Here is a 15325-nt window from a genome sequence, read left to right as displayed (position 1 = left end):
ACACACAGCTCCACACACACTTCACACAGAGCTACCCCCGGGTACACTGCCACACACACAGACACAGACACACAAAGACAGTCATCTGGAACAACACACACTCCGCCAGACACACGGAAACGCTGAGACAGATGCACACACTGTAACATACGTCCACAGACAACCAGACCCGAAGACGCATTCGTGTGCCAGTACCCACACGCACACTCTAGCTGACAGAGACACTGTCTCTCCAAGACGAACATACACCTCGACACACACCGAAACACGGACGGGGAAACATACGCAGCAAAACTGCACCCACATCCCGAAAGAGCCCCAGAAACACCGGAAGAGACACACGCGCTGCAACAAACATACATGCACAGCTAACACACAGGGCGACGGGGAAGAACACTCACCCTGGAAGTCACACCCCCAAAACCCAGCCACCTCACAGAAGCCGAAAGAGACTGTTCCACAGTATACACCACTACACACGGGAACACTGGGACAGACACTCCCTGGGACCCGCGTGCACGTCACGGGCCACAGAGACACCACGAGACAGACGCAACCCTGCAACACAAAAACAGACACCACCCGTTACGGAAGCCTCAAGACAGACCCATACCCTACAACACACAGACCGCCAGGCCCACGGAAGCCCCGAGAAACCCTCCTGCCGTCACACACAACCTCTACCAGAGATGCCCACATGGACACGCGCTAAGACACAAACACACACGCCACGGTACAGACGGAAACACGGCGGCACAAACTGCAACACACACACATTCCATCAGACCCACAGAAACCGTGAGACACGCGCCTTCTAAACACACACACAGCACTTGACACGGGCACACACAGACGCTCTGAGAAACACACACACCCTGCAGTGAACAGAAATAGGAACAGATAGCCTGTAACAGCTGCACATAGCCCACCAGGCCCAACTAAACGCTGAGGCAGTGCCTCACGCTAACACGCACGCACGTGCACACGCAAACACACTCCCCTAGAAACACAGATATGATCCCTGCTCGTGCCCTGCAAACACACAAGCATACCACCAGACCCACGGAGCATCCAGACCGGCTGACAAAATGTATTTGAGCCTGTGCTCCAGACAAGCGCTGGCCGGTTGAGAAATCCTACCCTTCTGTGCTCCAAGAAGTGGCTGGCTCCAAAGGATCACTTTGCCCTCATGCGTGCAAGACCCTCCCACTCTTCCTCATGACTCCTTGTCTACCTGCCTCTAGAAAAACCCAAGCCCTGTCCTTTCCGTGTGGACATTCCTCATCAGCAAACTTTCTTGTCGCTGCAGCGTGAGTGAAATCGTCTCCCTGTCTGATGCATTCCGCCCCCCCCACCCCCCGGCTCTGGTGCCCTGACTCAGTGGATCGGACCTGATCTTAGGATCCCTGTCCACTCTCTCTAGGTAATGACGCCTCTCAGAACCCTCGGGTGCCACTCCTGACTAGCAGCCTGGGCCCCACAGGGACTCCCACTCTGGTCCTGGGCTCCTGTCCATTGGAAGCATGCTATAAGAATTTGATTTTGATTCTTTTTGAGGACTTCATCGATTTTTGGTGCCAGATTCTTTTGGTTTCATGGTCTGACCAGTTGGTCTTGTTTCTGTTAGGCTTTCTCCTTTGTCTATTTGTTTTGAGCTTAACTCAAGAGTTTGCTGGGGCGCCTGGGTGGGGCAGTCGGTTAAGCGTCCGACTTCAGCCAGGTCACGATCTCGCGGTCCGTGAGTTCGAGCCCCGCGTCGGGCTCTGGGCTGATGGCTCAGGGCCTGGAGCCTGTTTCCGATTCTGTGTCTCCCTCTCTCTCTGCCCCTCCCCCGTTCACGCTCTGTCTCTCTCTGTCCCAAAAATAAATTAAAAAACGTTGAAAAAAAAAATTAAAAAAAAAAGAGTTTGTACCCTCTGAGGGGCACGTGGGTAGCTCTCTCGGTTAAGCTTCGCTTAACTTCGGCTCAGGTCATGATCTCGAGGTTTGTGAGTTCGGGCCCTGCCTCGGGCTCTGTGCTGACAGCTTGGAGCCTGGAGCTTGCTTCAGATTCTGTGTCTCCCCGTCTCTCAGCCCCTCCCGTGCTCATGCTCTGTCTCTCTCTGTCTCTCAATAATGAATAAATGTTAAAAAAAATGTTTTTAAAGAGTTTGTACCCTCTGGGAAGATGGTTTAGACATGTGGCCAATAATAGATGGAAGGAGTTGTCCTGAAGGTTTCCTTAAGAATGGTCAGAGAAGCTGCCACAGAAACAGGTAAGCAAGCAGGTGCTTGTGACACACCCAGCAGTCAGCTTGCTTTCGTGAGGTTCACTCACCCACATGCTGGGGAATGCCTCCCGAGAGGGTGGTGGTCTACGGGGAGGGGTTAGGAGAGGAGAGGCTGGGAGCAGAGCGAGAGTTGAAAAACAGGTGAAGGTATCCATGGAGTTCAGGGCCCCTGCAGAGGAGGAGGAGGAGGCCACAGGGGGAGGAGGAGACCTCTGATGGAGCACAGTGGGGTGTGGATTGGAGCATGACTGCACCTGCGGTTGTCATCAGAGACAGTCCATCTTTGGGTGATGTCCGTGTAGGATGAGTCCAGCTGCAGGGTTGAGGTCACCTGGTTTGGTCAAGAAGTTGGCTAGTTTTACTATAGCTAATATGTGGAAACAACCCGAGTGTCCACCGATGGATGAATGGATAAACACACCGTGTCCCATTCACACAATGGAACATTATTCAGCCTTAAAAAAGGAAGTTCTGACACCTGCTGCAACATGGATGAACCTTATAAGACATTAGAATAACTGAAGTAAGCCAATCTCAAAAAGACAATTATTGCATGAGTTCATATATATGAGGCACCATGAGTAGTCAAATTCATATGAATAGAAAGAATATGGTAGTACCAGGGGCTGGGGGAGGGAAGAATCAGGAGTTTTTGTTTCACAAGGACAGAGTTTCAGTTTTACAAGATGCAGACAGTTCTAGTGATGGACAGTGGTGTTGGCTGCACCATGATATGAATGTATTTCATACCATTGACCTTTCCATTTAAAAATGGTTAAGATGGTAAATTTTATGTTCTGTATCTTTCAACCCAACAGGAAAAAAAAAAAAAAGAAGTTGGTTACAACCAGGTCAAGGAGCTCACTGGGTTGATAATGACCTTGAGCTGAACACTGGGATCGAGAGGCAGCTGTTAGTCTGGAAGTCATGGGTCTGTGTCTGTAGTGGGGTGGTGATTGCAGTGGGAAACAGAGGGGCCGCTACTGGGAATGATGTCATCCCAAAGGCAAAGGCACCTTTGCCCCATGTGAGAGATTCCAGTGGCTTTTCATTCCACTTTATTTTTTTTTAATGTTTATTTTTGAGAGAGAGAGAGAAAGAGAATGAGAGAGAGAGAGAGAACAAGCAGGGAGGGGTAGAGAGAGAGGGAACAGAGGATCCGAAGCAGGTTCCTTGTTGACAGCAGAGAGGCTCGAACTCATGAACCACAAGATCATGACCTGAGCTGAAGTCAGACACTTAATCGACTGGCCCTCATTCCACTTCAAATTAAAACTGTAATGTTAATCTATTTGTGAATATGCAGGTATTAACCAAAAAATCCAGTTGATTTGCCTAAGAGTATTGACAGAGTTCAGCTGATTAGATTTAATGATAATTTCTTATAGCCACAGAACTTTCATTCAGTCAGGAATTCAAGGATGCCAGAAATTATGTTGAATCAAACGTTCAGCTTTTGTCCTTCCAACACCAAGGTCAGAGCTAAGTGGTAGAATATGATTTAGCAGAAAGACAAAGTACAAACTTAGTTGTTCAGTTTTCATTATACCATAACAGACTAAAGTTCGTATTTTCTTGGTCAATTTTTTTTCCAGAGTTTTTCCTTTCCACTTGGATTTGCCTTGTTTTATTGATTTATTTTTTATTTTTTTTAACGTTTATTTATTTTTGAGACAGAGAGAGACAGAGCATGAACAGGGGAGGAGCAGAGAGAGAGGGAGACACAGAATCGGAAACAGGCTCCAGGCTCCGAGCTGTCAGCACAAAGCCCGACGCGGGGCTCGAACTCACGGACCGTGAGATCATGACCTGAGCCGAAGTCGGATGCTCAACCGACCGAGCCACCCAGGCACCCCTGATTTGCTTTGTTTTAAAAAATAGATTCTGGAGGGACGCCTGGGTGGCTCAGTCGGTTAAGCTTCCGACTTCGGCTCAGGTCATGATCTTACGGTTTGTGAGTTACAGCTCCGCATCAGGCTGTGTTCTGACAGCTCAGAGATTGGAACCTGCTTCGGATTCTGTGTCTCCCTCTCTCTCTGCCCCTCCCCCACTCATGCTGTCTCTCTCTCTCTCTCTCTCTCAAAAAGAAATGAACATTAAAAAAAGTAAAAACAAAAAAAGATTCTGGGGTGCCTGGGTGGCTGGCTTAGTGGGTTGAGTTGGTTACAACTCAGGGTTCAGCTCAGGTTGATTTTGAGGTTGGTGAGTTTGAGCCCCACGTTAGGCCCTGTGCTGACAGCTCAGAGCCTGGAGCCTGCTTCAGATTCTGTGTCTCCCCCTCTCTCTCTACCCCTCCCCCGCTCATGCTCTTTCTTTGACTCTCAAAAAATAAGTAAATGTTAAAAAATTTTTAAATAGGTTTTATTTTTTAGAGCAGTTTTAGGTTCACAGCAAAATTGAACAGAGGTACAGAGAGTTCCCATGTATTCCCTGCCCACCCAGCCTCCCCCACTATCAACATCCCCCACTAAGAGGGACAGCTTTTACAATGATAGACCCACACTGACACATCACCCAGAGTCCACAGTTTACATTAGGGCTCATTGTTTTTTTGTTTTTTTTTTTAAGATTTTATTTTTAAATCATCTCTACACCCAAAGTGGGGCTTGAACCCACAACCCCAAGATTAAGACTTACGCACTCTACCGACTGAGTCAGCCAGGTGTCCCAGTGGCTCGCTCTTGGTGTTGTACATTCTAATGGTATGGACAAATGTATAACATGACATGTATTTGCCATTATAGAGAAATAATATCATATAGATGATATGGAATATTTTACACTGACTTAAAAATCTTCTGGGCTCCAGCCATTTATCCTCCCTCCCCCTAACCCCTGGCAACCGCCGATCTTTTTATTGTCTCCATAGTTTTGCCCTTTCCAGGATGTCTTACACTTGGAATCATATAGTGTGTAGCCTTTTCAGATTGGCTTATTTCATTTATTATTATATAATATAATTGCATATTTAGTAATATGCAATTTAATGTGCTTCCATGTCTTTTCATGGTTTGATAACTCCTTTTTTTTTTTTTTTTGCACTGAATAATATTCCATTGTTTGGATGGACCACAGTTTATCTATCCATTCACCTACTGAAGGACATCTTGGTTGCTTCTCGTGGCTTTTTATTAATGGTCTGACATGCATTTTGAGAGGCGAGGTGTGAGCATGGGGCATTCATTCAAGAGACAATTACAGGCAGTTGGACAAATACACGTGCTCCCTTTTCTCAGGGCAACTCCCTAGTGAATTTAGAACAACCAGTAGGACTGCCTACAAACTGCAAAGACTAGGATGTGCAAATGGAACGATGGTGCCATCTAGTGTTTGGTTGTGGCAGCAGAGTGAAGAGCCCAAATAAGTGAGGGTGACAGAACCCAGCTGCTCTGGTGTTGTCAGATGGGGCCCACCCAATGAGATTCAGTGTCCCAGGCCCAGATTATTCCTCAAAGTAGACATAGCCAGGTGAGAAAAGCCAGAAGGCCTGGTGATAGCTTTACACCATGTGGGTGCTGGATAGCTTGAGACATTGGCCAGACTGATCTATATGGCTATAGTGGGGACCAGTTGATGTGTAAGAATTTTACTGAGACACAGGGCCCTGACCCTTATTTGGGATAATATCCCATCTTCCCTCCCTGTTCTATGTAATAGTGTCCACTGAATCTCCCTTCAAGGTTCTGCAAACACAGGAGTGGCTACCCCATAGGTAGTCAGATAATGGAGTGCTGTGTCCCTTCAAAAGTCAATGTGCGCTTAGGTGGCTTAGTTGAACGTCTGTCTCGATTTTGGCTCAGGTCATGATCCCAGGGTTGTGCGCATCGAGCCCTGAGCTGGGCGTGGAGCCTGCTTAAGGTTCTCTCTCTCTCTCTCTCTCTCTCTCTCCCTCCCTCTACTCCTTCCCTCCACCTCTAAAAAAAAAAAAAAAAGTGAATGTGCGCAATCATAAGAAGGAGGGAAACTTTGACTTGTGCTACAATGTGGATGAACCCCAAAGACATTATGCTAAATGAGAGAAGCCAGACACAAAAGGGGCAAATTCAGAGATGGAAAGTCGAACAGAGGTTGCCAGAGGCTGGGGGCAGTGGTGTTTAATGTGCACAGACTTTCAATTGTGCGAGATGAAAAAGTTCTGGAAGCATTAGTGGTGATGGTTTTTACAACAATATGAATGTACTTAATCCTGCTGAATTGTACACTTAAAAATGGTTAAAATTTAAACTTTATATTATCTGTATTTTGTCACAATTTTTAAAAAGTATATAATATATAAAGGAACTAAAGAAACAAGTGAATATGAGTAGTATCTAAGAGCCTATTGGAAAAAGGGCTGTATTGACTAAATTCGGTAAGTGATAACAACAGAGTACTGGCCAGGGGAAGAATAGCTTTGTTAGGGATAAGATCTTACTTGGCCACTACTTAGGGTCTCAGCAATTCACCATGAGGTACCATTTGTCCTTTTTGGGTTGAAAAACAGGCTAAATTGGACTGTTAAATGGAGAAAGAGTGGGTATAATCACCTCTCCTCTTAATACACCTTGTGTAGTGGGTCTCATCCTTGAAGTGTCTGTTTTGATGGGTGTTGGGCCATATTAACAATTTTAGTGGCCCAGGCAAGACCTCAAGGTCCAATCTGGCAAGGCCAAAAATAAGGGGCAATTTTTAAATTTTATTGCAATTAGAAGATCCATCCCATAATGGGAAATCCTGAAGGAAAGGAAGCCAGAACCACTGGAATAAGGTAGCTTGTTTGCCTTCTATTTTATGCGCAATCATGCCTAAGCAGACACAGGGAGTTCCGCCTTAGCCAGGTCTTTTTGTCACTGAATAATGTTCCACTTTATGGATGTACCATGGCTTGTTTATCCATTTATGTATTTAAAATTTTTTTATGTGTTTCATTTATTTTGAGAGAGAGTGAGAAAAAGAGCATGAGTGGGTGAGGGGCAGGGAGAGGGAGAGAGAGAGAATCCTCCACACAGGCTCCACACAGTCAGTGAAGAGCCCAATGTGGGGCTTGATTTCACAAACCATGAGATCATGACCTGAGCCAAAATCAAGAGTTGGATGCTTAACCCACTGAGACACCAAGATGCCCCTCCCCAAATGTATATTTATTTATTATTTTTTGGAGGGGAGGGGCAGAGAGAGAGAGGGAGAGAGAGAATCCATGCAGGCTCCACACTGTCAGCACAGAGCCAAATGTGGGGCTTGATGTCATGACTATGAGATGAAGATCTGAGCCATAATCAAGAGTCAGATACTTAACCGACTGAGCTACTCAGGTGTCCCAATCAGTTTGGCAGTTTGTTTATTTGTTTTAAGTTTATTTATTCTGAGAGAGAGAGAGAGACAGAGAGAGAGAGAGAGAGACAGAGAGAGAGAATCCCAAGCAGGCTCTGTGCTGTCAGTGCAGAGCCTGATGAGGGACTCGATCTCACAAACTGTGAGATCATGACCCGAGCTGAAACCTAGAGTCAGACACTTAACTGACTGAGCCAACAAGGCACTGAGAGTCCCACCTTTAAATTCAGTGGGGCCTTCAGGGATCCAGTATCAATTAAGACCAAGAAGGTAGCTTGGTGTGTGCAGACCAACGGGCCACCATATTTGTATAGTACAATTGTCCCTGGTGGTGGTCAGAACTCAGGGGCTTGTCAAGACTGGAGTGATTGCCTGAGTTCAGGGGCTACAATGAGGGTACTACATCTTGAAAATTTGGGTTTGGAGAGAAAAGGTTGGATGTTCTTTATAACTTGTTTTAGGAGAGCTTGGAGCTCCTGGAGTCTATCTATCTATCTATATATATATAAATTCTTTTTTTTTAATTTTTAAGTGATCTCTAAACCTAACATGGGGCTGGAACTCATAACCCTAAGATCAAAAGTCACATACTCCACTGACTGGCCAGCCAGGCACCCCATCTTGGGGTCTTGCCCGAAATATGATTATTGAGGAAGGCTAGGTCGCAAATTGGTCAATACCAAGGGTGGTAGGGGGCAGTCATGGACATTCTGAAATGTGGTCTTTCTTTGGTTGAGAGGTTTGGTGCTATGGGATGAGAAGGCCATGTCTTGGGCCTTCTTCAATAACTTGAGCTGCCTAGGGCCTCTTAAGAGTGGTCACTAACTTGACAACAGTTGCTCTGAGGCCTTAGAAACTATAGACCCTCTTCTGAGAAATAAGTGCCAGGTGTCTGTCTTGAGAATCTTTCTTCTCCAGCATCTTTGGGATTGGTTCCCATTCCATTTTACCTGCCATACTTTTCCATCTCTACCTCCAACTGTAAACCATGGGTCCAGAGGAAATGTTTGCAGGCTATGGCCCAGGGGCCAAATCTGGCTTGTTACATGTTTTCATAAATAAAGTTGGACTGAAGCACGTGTGCGTGCACACACACACACACACACACACAGTGTCTGCTCAGGCCCTGCTAGAACTTCCAGTCCCTGGAGTCCTCACTAAAGTGTCCACTGAACTATGCCAGGTTGCTTCAGTAATTGACACTCCTCCCCTAAAGTACCCATTGAGTGAGAGCATATACATCAATGTCTGTGGCAGTGGGGCAGACCATTTTCCAGGCCACAATCATCTGATGAAACAAGGGAAGTGCCAGGGTCATGGCCACAAACACTGGGGAGGGTGGACGGGTTTGGGGGTGTGTGTCATGAGATATTATGGACAATCAGGACATCTTGGCAGTGTTTAAAGTTAATTCAGAGCCAGTATAATGCAGGCACAAAAGCCAGTCAGTGCATCTTTCATGACCTAAATCCAAAATTGTTTATTAAATGTTGAAATTCAGATGGAGCCAAATCACAGACCTCTGTTTCAGTTTCTCCTGTGGCAGGGAAACTGAAGGACTCCACAAAACCCAGCTTTTTGCTCCTTTTCCTGTTTCTATTCTTGCTGGGACCTGCACCCCCACTTGACACATGCCTCACAATGCAAATAGTGTATGTCCTTGTAAGGGACAAGAAATTAATGATTTCTTTCGAACAGATAACATCTAAGGAAGTACCAGGTAAGAATGACCAAAGCCATCCTATGCTCATTCCAGACCACTGGCCCTACACATCTCATTGCCAAGAACCTCTGGATCCAAGAAATAATACCTGGCCCTGGTCTTTGTTCTAATTGGTTCCTGGATGCTTGAGAGGACATGTGCATTGGACTATGATCCTCAACAAAAAAACCCAGACCCCCCAAAAATACAAAACTCGTGCTCCTTTCCTTTCCTAGTCTCCCAGACGCTCTGTTTGTATCTCACCTCTTGCTGGCTTGTGTTTGATTTGCAACCTGCGTAAAGCCAAGGACCCTCTTGGCTGGTCTTGCAGGACACCTTCTGGGTCCCCAGACCCAGCCCACCGGCATCACTTCTCCCCTGTGGAGTGTGTGTGTGCAGTCTTAGGATATACTTCAGAGATATCCTGTATCTTTTATATTCCTTAAGGATGTGCTCATGGTTGTGGGTTCCCTCTTCCAGTCAATATCATCAGTATTAGGGCACTCCCTCCACCAACAGTGATTACTATCTTGTTGACTTTAGGGGCCCACGGCTAAGTTAGGAGTGGAGATGCCCTTTAGCATAATTACTAAATGTTGGTCCATTTTACAATTATCCGCATTGGGTTATGGTGTCATCAGGCCCTTTAGAAATGCCCCAGGGTAAAACATTCAGGTCAAGTTTTGTTTTTTTTAGTAGAATTTTTTTTTTAAGCAGTTTTAGGTTCACAGCAAAAATGAGCAGAAAGTAGAGATTCCCATCTACCCCTGCCCCTCCCCAAAACAGCCTCCCCCACTATTAACATCCCCCACCAGAGTGGGACATTAGTTACAATTGCTAAATCTATAGTGGTACATCATTATCATGCAAAGTCCAGAGTTTACATCAGGATTCACCGTTGGAGGTGTGTACATTCTATGGATTTGGATAAATGTATAATGACAAGTATTCACCATTATAATACCATACAGAGTATTTTCACTCCCCTAAGTATCTTCTGTGTTCTGTCTGTTCATCCCCTACTCCCTGCTAATCCCTGGCAACCATTGATAATTATTCTGTTCCCGTAGTTTTGCCTTTTCTAGAATGTCATGTGGTTGAAATCATACAGTAGTCTTTTCAGATTGGCTCTTTTCACTTAGTAATATGCATGTAAGTTTCCTCCATGTTTTTAAAAATGATTTTAATAGCTTATTTCTTTTTATTGCTGAGTAGTGTTCCATTGTCTGAATGAACCACCGTTTATTTATCCATTCACCTACTGAAGGGCGTCTTGGTTTCTTCCAAGTTTTAGCAATTATGAATAAAGGTGCCATAAACATCTGTGTGCACACTTTGGTTTGGACATAAGTTTTCAACTCCTTTGGGTAAATATCAAGGAAAGGAATGGAATTTTTGGATTGCAGAGTAAAAGTATGTTTAATTTTGTAAGAAACTGCCAAATTGTCTTCTAAAGTGGTTGAGCCATTTTGCAACGCCTCCTCACCAGCATTTGGTATTATCAGAGTTTTGGATTTTAGACATTTTGACAGGTGTGTAGTTGTGTCTTACTGTTTTAATTTTCATTTCCCTGATAACGTTATGTGGAGTGTCTTTTTATATGCTTATTTGCCATTTGTATATCTTCTTTGGGGCAGAGAGGGAGGGAGACACAGAATCCAAAGCAGGCTTCAGGCTCTGAGCTGTCAGTGCAGAGCCCAACATGGGGCTTGAACCCATGAACTATGAGATCATGACATGAGCTGAAGTCGGATGCATAACCGGCTGAGCCACCCAGGTGTCCCAGTCTTTGGCCCATTTTTACATCCAATTATTTGTGTTCTTACTGTTAAGTTTGAAGGGTTCATTATCTATTTGGTACAACAATCTTTTTATCAGATGTGTCCTTTGCATATGTTTTCTTCCAGTCTGTGACTTGCCTTCTCATTCTCTTGAGAATGTCTTTCACAGAGCAGAAGTTTTCATTTAAATGAAATCCAGGGGCGCCTGGGTGGCGCAGTCGGTTAAGCGTCCGACTTCAGCCAGGTCACGATCTCCTGGTCCGGGAGTTCGGGCCCCGCGTCAGGCTCTGGGTTGATGGCTCAGAGCCTGGAGCCAGTTTCCGATTCTGTGTCTCCCTCTCTCTCTGACCCTCCCCCGTTCATGCTCTGTCTTTCTCTGTCCCAAAAATAAATAAACGTTGAGAAAAAAAATTTTAAATGAAATCCAGCTTATTACTTCTTTCTTTCATGGATAGTGCCTTGGGTGTTGAATCTAAAAAAAAGTCATTGCCAAATCCAAGTTCATCTAGGCTTTCATTGTTGTTTTCTTCCATGATTTTTGTAAGTTTTACATTTAAGTTTATAATCCCTTTGAGTTAATTTTTGTGAAAGGTGTAAGTTCTGTGTCTATATTTTTGTTTGTTTGTTTTTGTATGTGGATGTCCAGTTGTCCAGTTGTTCCAGCACTGTTTGTTGAAAAGACTATCTTTGCTCCATTGTGTTGCCTTTGCTCCTTTGATCAGGTTGCTGTATTTATATGGGTTTATTTCTGGGCTTTTTTTTCTGTTCCACTGATCTACTTGTGTATTCTTTTGCTAGTACCACATTGTCTTGATTACTGTAGCTTTATGGTAAGTCTTGAAGTTGAGTAGTGTGAGTCCTCTGACTATTCTTCAATATTGTGTTGGGTATTCTAGGTTTTTGCCTTTCCGTATAAATATCATAATCAACTTGTCAGTATTCACAAAATAACTTGCTGGGACTATGATTGGGATTGCATTGAATCTATAGATCAAGTTAGGAAGAACTGACATGTTGACAATATTGCATTTTCCTATCCACGAACATGGAATATCTCTCCATTAATTTTATTCTTCTTCGATCTCTTTATCAGAATTTTTTGTTTTCCTCATATAGATCTTGCACCTATTTTGTTAGATTTATGCCAACTATCTCATTTGGGGGACACTGGTGTAAATAGTACTGTGCTTTCAATGTTATATTTCATTTTTTTCAATGCTGTGATGTAGGAAAGGGACCCACTTTTGTATATTAACCTAATATTCTGCAACCTTGCTTATCAGTTCCAGAACTTCCAGTACAATGTTGAAAAGGAGTGGTGAGAGGGGACATATGCTCCTAACTCTTCAGGATGGTCCCCTGTTACATCCTGATCAAAAGGCTCACTGGAAACATTATGTCCTGCTTTCCCTACAAAATGTTAAGTCTAGGGGCGCCTGAGTGGCTCAGTTGGTTAAGCGTCCGACTTTAGCTTAGGTCATGTTCTCATGGTCTGTGGTTTCAAGTCCCGCATCGGGCTCTGTGCTGGTTGCTCAGAGCCTGGAGCCTGCTTCGGATTCTGTGTCCCCCCCTCTCTCTCTGCCCGTGCCCTGCTTGTGCTCTATCTCTATCTGTCAAAAACAAGTAAATGTTAAAAAAATTTTTTTTTTAAATGCTAAGTCTAAGATTTAGAGATTGTTTTGTGCCTCTAAACTCCCCCTCTGTTACTCCCACACTTCCTTTCTTATTTTGACTTGCACTTTCTGCATTTGGAGCTTAAATAAAACCTTTGAGTTCCTGTCTCTAGACAATTCACACCAATATTGCTCCCATATACCCAGCATACTCCATTCTTGCCAATTGCCTTTATTCTAATGACCACATTGGGGGTTATTGGTATTATCTTAGGGGCCAAAAGGCTAGACAACAAAATACAGCATTGATGCCAACCAGGAAGTGTCAAAAAATAATATCCAAATAAGATTAAAACTTCTGTGGCCATTGAAGCCCTAAAAGGGTCACCATTTTGTGGTGGCCACGGTGGCTGAAACTTACCCAGAACTAGACCATCGACTGACCATCCCAAGGGTGTTTGCTCCCTTGGGGGCACTTCTTGCTTCACCTGTATAAGCAATTCATGTAAATTTTCTCAGTGTGCCAGCAAGAGAGACAAGATATTGAGGATGTTAATAACATCACTCAGATATTTGAGCAAATTCCAAGAATACCCACTGACATTTCTCCTGGCTGTGAATACACATACTCTTCCCAGGCCTTCTCATTCTCACCATAGTTTTCTGCATAATGTTATGGCTCTTAATATTTATATTCAAGCAAATTCAGCCTCAATAAATGAGAAATTACATGTGTAGTCATCAACAGTCACAACAGCTCACTGTGTGTTTTTTCTAATACCACCAATATATGAACTCAATTCTGATACTATCTGGAAATAGTGTCAGATCCCACAGGTTAAGGCACCTGGGTGGCTCAGTTGGTTAAGCGTCCGCTGTGACTCAGGTCATGATCTCGTGGCTTGTGACTTCTAGCCCTGCGTTGGGGCTCTGTGCTGACAGCTCAGAGCCTGAAGCCTACTTCGGATTCTGTGTCTTCATCTCTCTCTGCCCCTCCCCTGCTTGCATATGCATGCTCTCTCTCTCTCTCTCTCTGAAAAATGAATAAACATTAATAACAATAAAAAAACCAAATCACAGTATTACAATCAAGGGTGAATTGAAAGAGTCTGACTCTCATTTTTGATGTTTTACTGCTGACAGCAATCAAGACTAACCTTCCCTCTGCCCTACATCAGGGCAGCTGATACAAAAGCCCACTTGTTCCCTGTTGCACCTGTGGAACATTAAACCTTGCGAGCATTCAGCCTTCACTTGGGAACTTGCCCTACTTCCACCCCAGGCCAATATGAAGGCCCTATGCACCCTTGGTGGGAACTGCTTGTGCTTATCTGCTCTTAAGCTTTCTTTCAAGTGTTCCTGTTGTAATGTCATCAGTATCCGTATCTGGCCTGTTGATTAGAGGTGAGTCCATCATGTTTTTGTGGGTGACCACAAAATAAATGCCTCATAGTTGGAATGGTTTGGGCCGGGACCACCACCTTCTTAGATCTTTCTTCTCATGTTCATGGTCATGGAGTACAAACCCTATGTGGGATCCTCCCACTGAGTCTTTCTTTTAATAGATTTATGACCTGAGTCGCATTTGGGTAAAGAGTACAGATTGGGGCCCTTCTTATCAGATTGTATTGAGGGGGGTTTCAATTCTAGTATAAGGGGTCAAGGGAAGATCTCTTAATCTGTTGAGCATTGTTTGTCTCAACCGGGCAGTGACTCCCATCCTACAGGGCAATGAAGAGAAAACTGATACCCTGTGCAATACAGGACCATTAGGATGAGGACCAGCAGTCACCAGGTGATGTGCTAAGGGCCACAGTCTTAAGAGCAGATGCCTCACTGGGACCTTTTGAGGCCTAAATGTCTTTGCACCTACTATCCTGAGATCTTGATTTTTAGCATAATAGGTGAAAATGTGCAAGGTGTTCCATGGCACATGCTCTTTGGAAAAAAGCCCCAAATGTTTTACCCTGACTCTCCTAAAGGCCAGAGGATACCTGGGCAGGAAAGGATTCACTCAGCTGGCCTGGGTTGCTCAAACCCTGCACATTCCAAAGAAAGGCCAGTCTTTAGATCACCTCTGAGCCCATAGACTATTCTGTGGGTAAGAGTGTTTGTGTAGGCCTGAGGCCTTGAGCTGTGTTTCCCAATTTGACCAGAAAAGTCTATCCCAAGAATGTGATTTATTGTGAAAGTGTGTTTTTGCTCTACACTGGGAGGGAAGGTGGGAGCTGGAGTCAGAGAGGCTGGAGTCAGTCATGTGAGTGCTATGTGCCCATGTGACTACCCCCCAGTAAAAACCCTTGACAGCAAGGCTTGCTGCGCTTCCCTATTTGGCAGCCTTTGCCCCTGTTGTCACATGTTGCTGGGAGATAAGAATGTTCCATGCAATTCTACTGCAAGAGGACACCAGGGAGCATGTGCCTGGTATCTCCTGGATGTGGCCCCTGTGTGCATTTTTCCTTTGCGTGGATTTGAATCTGTATACTTTCATGGTAATAAATTGCAATCGGCTATGAGTCTTGTGAGTCCTTCTTTTGTATCAAGACTGTGGGTGGTCTTGGGGTCCCTGACACAACACCATAACTTGATGGAGATCATTGCAAATGGACCCACAGTGATTATGAGTCTTCTGCAGTACAGCTACAGATA

This window comes from Prionailurus bengalensis, chromosome D3, assembly GCF_016509475.1.
Source record: "Prionailurus bengalensis isolate Pbe53 chromosome D3, Fcat_Pben_1.1_paternal_pri, whole genome shotgun sequence".
Classification (NCBI taxonomy): Eukaryota; Metazoa; Chordata; class Mammalia; order Carnivora; family Felidae; genus Prionailurus; species Prionailurus bengalensis.
Note: the sequence above shows the minus strand (reverse complement) of the source record.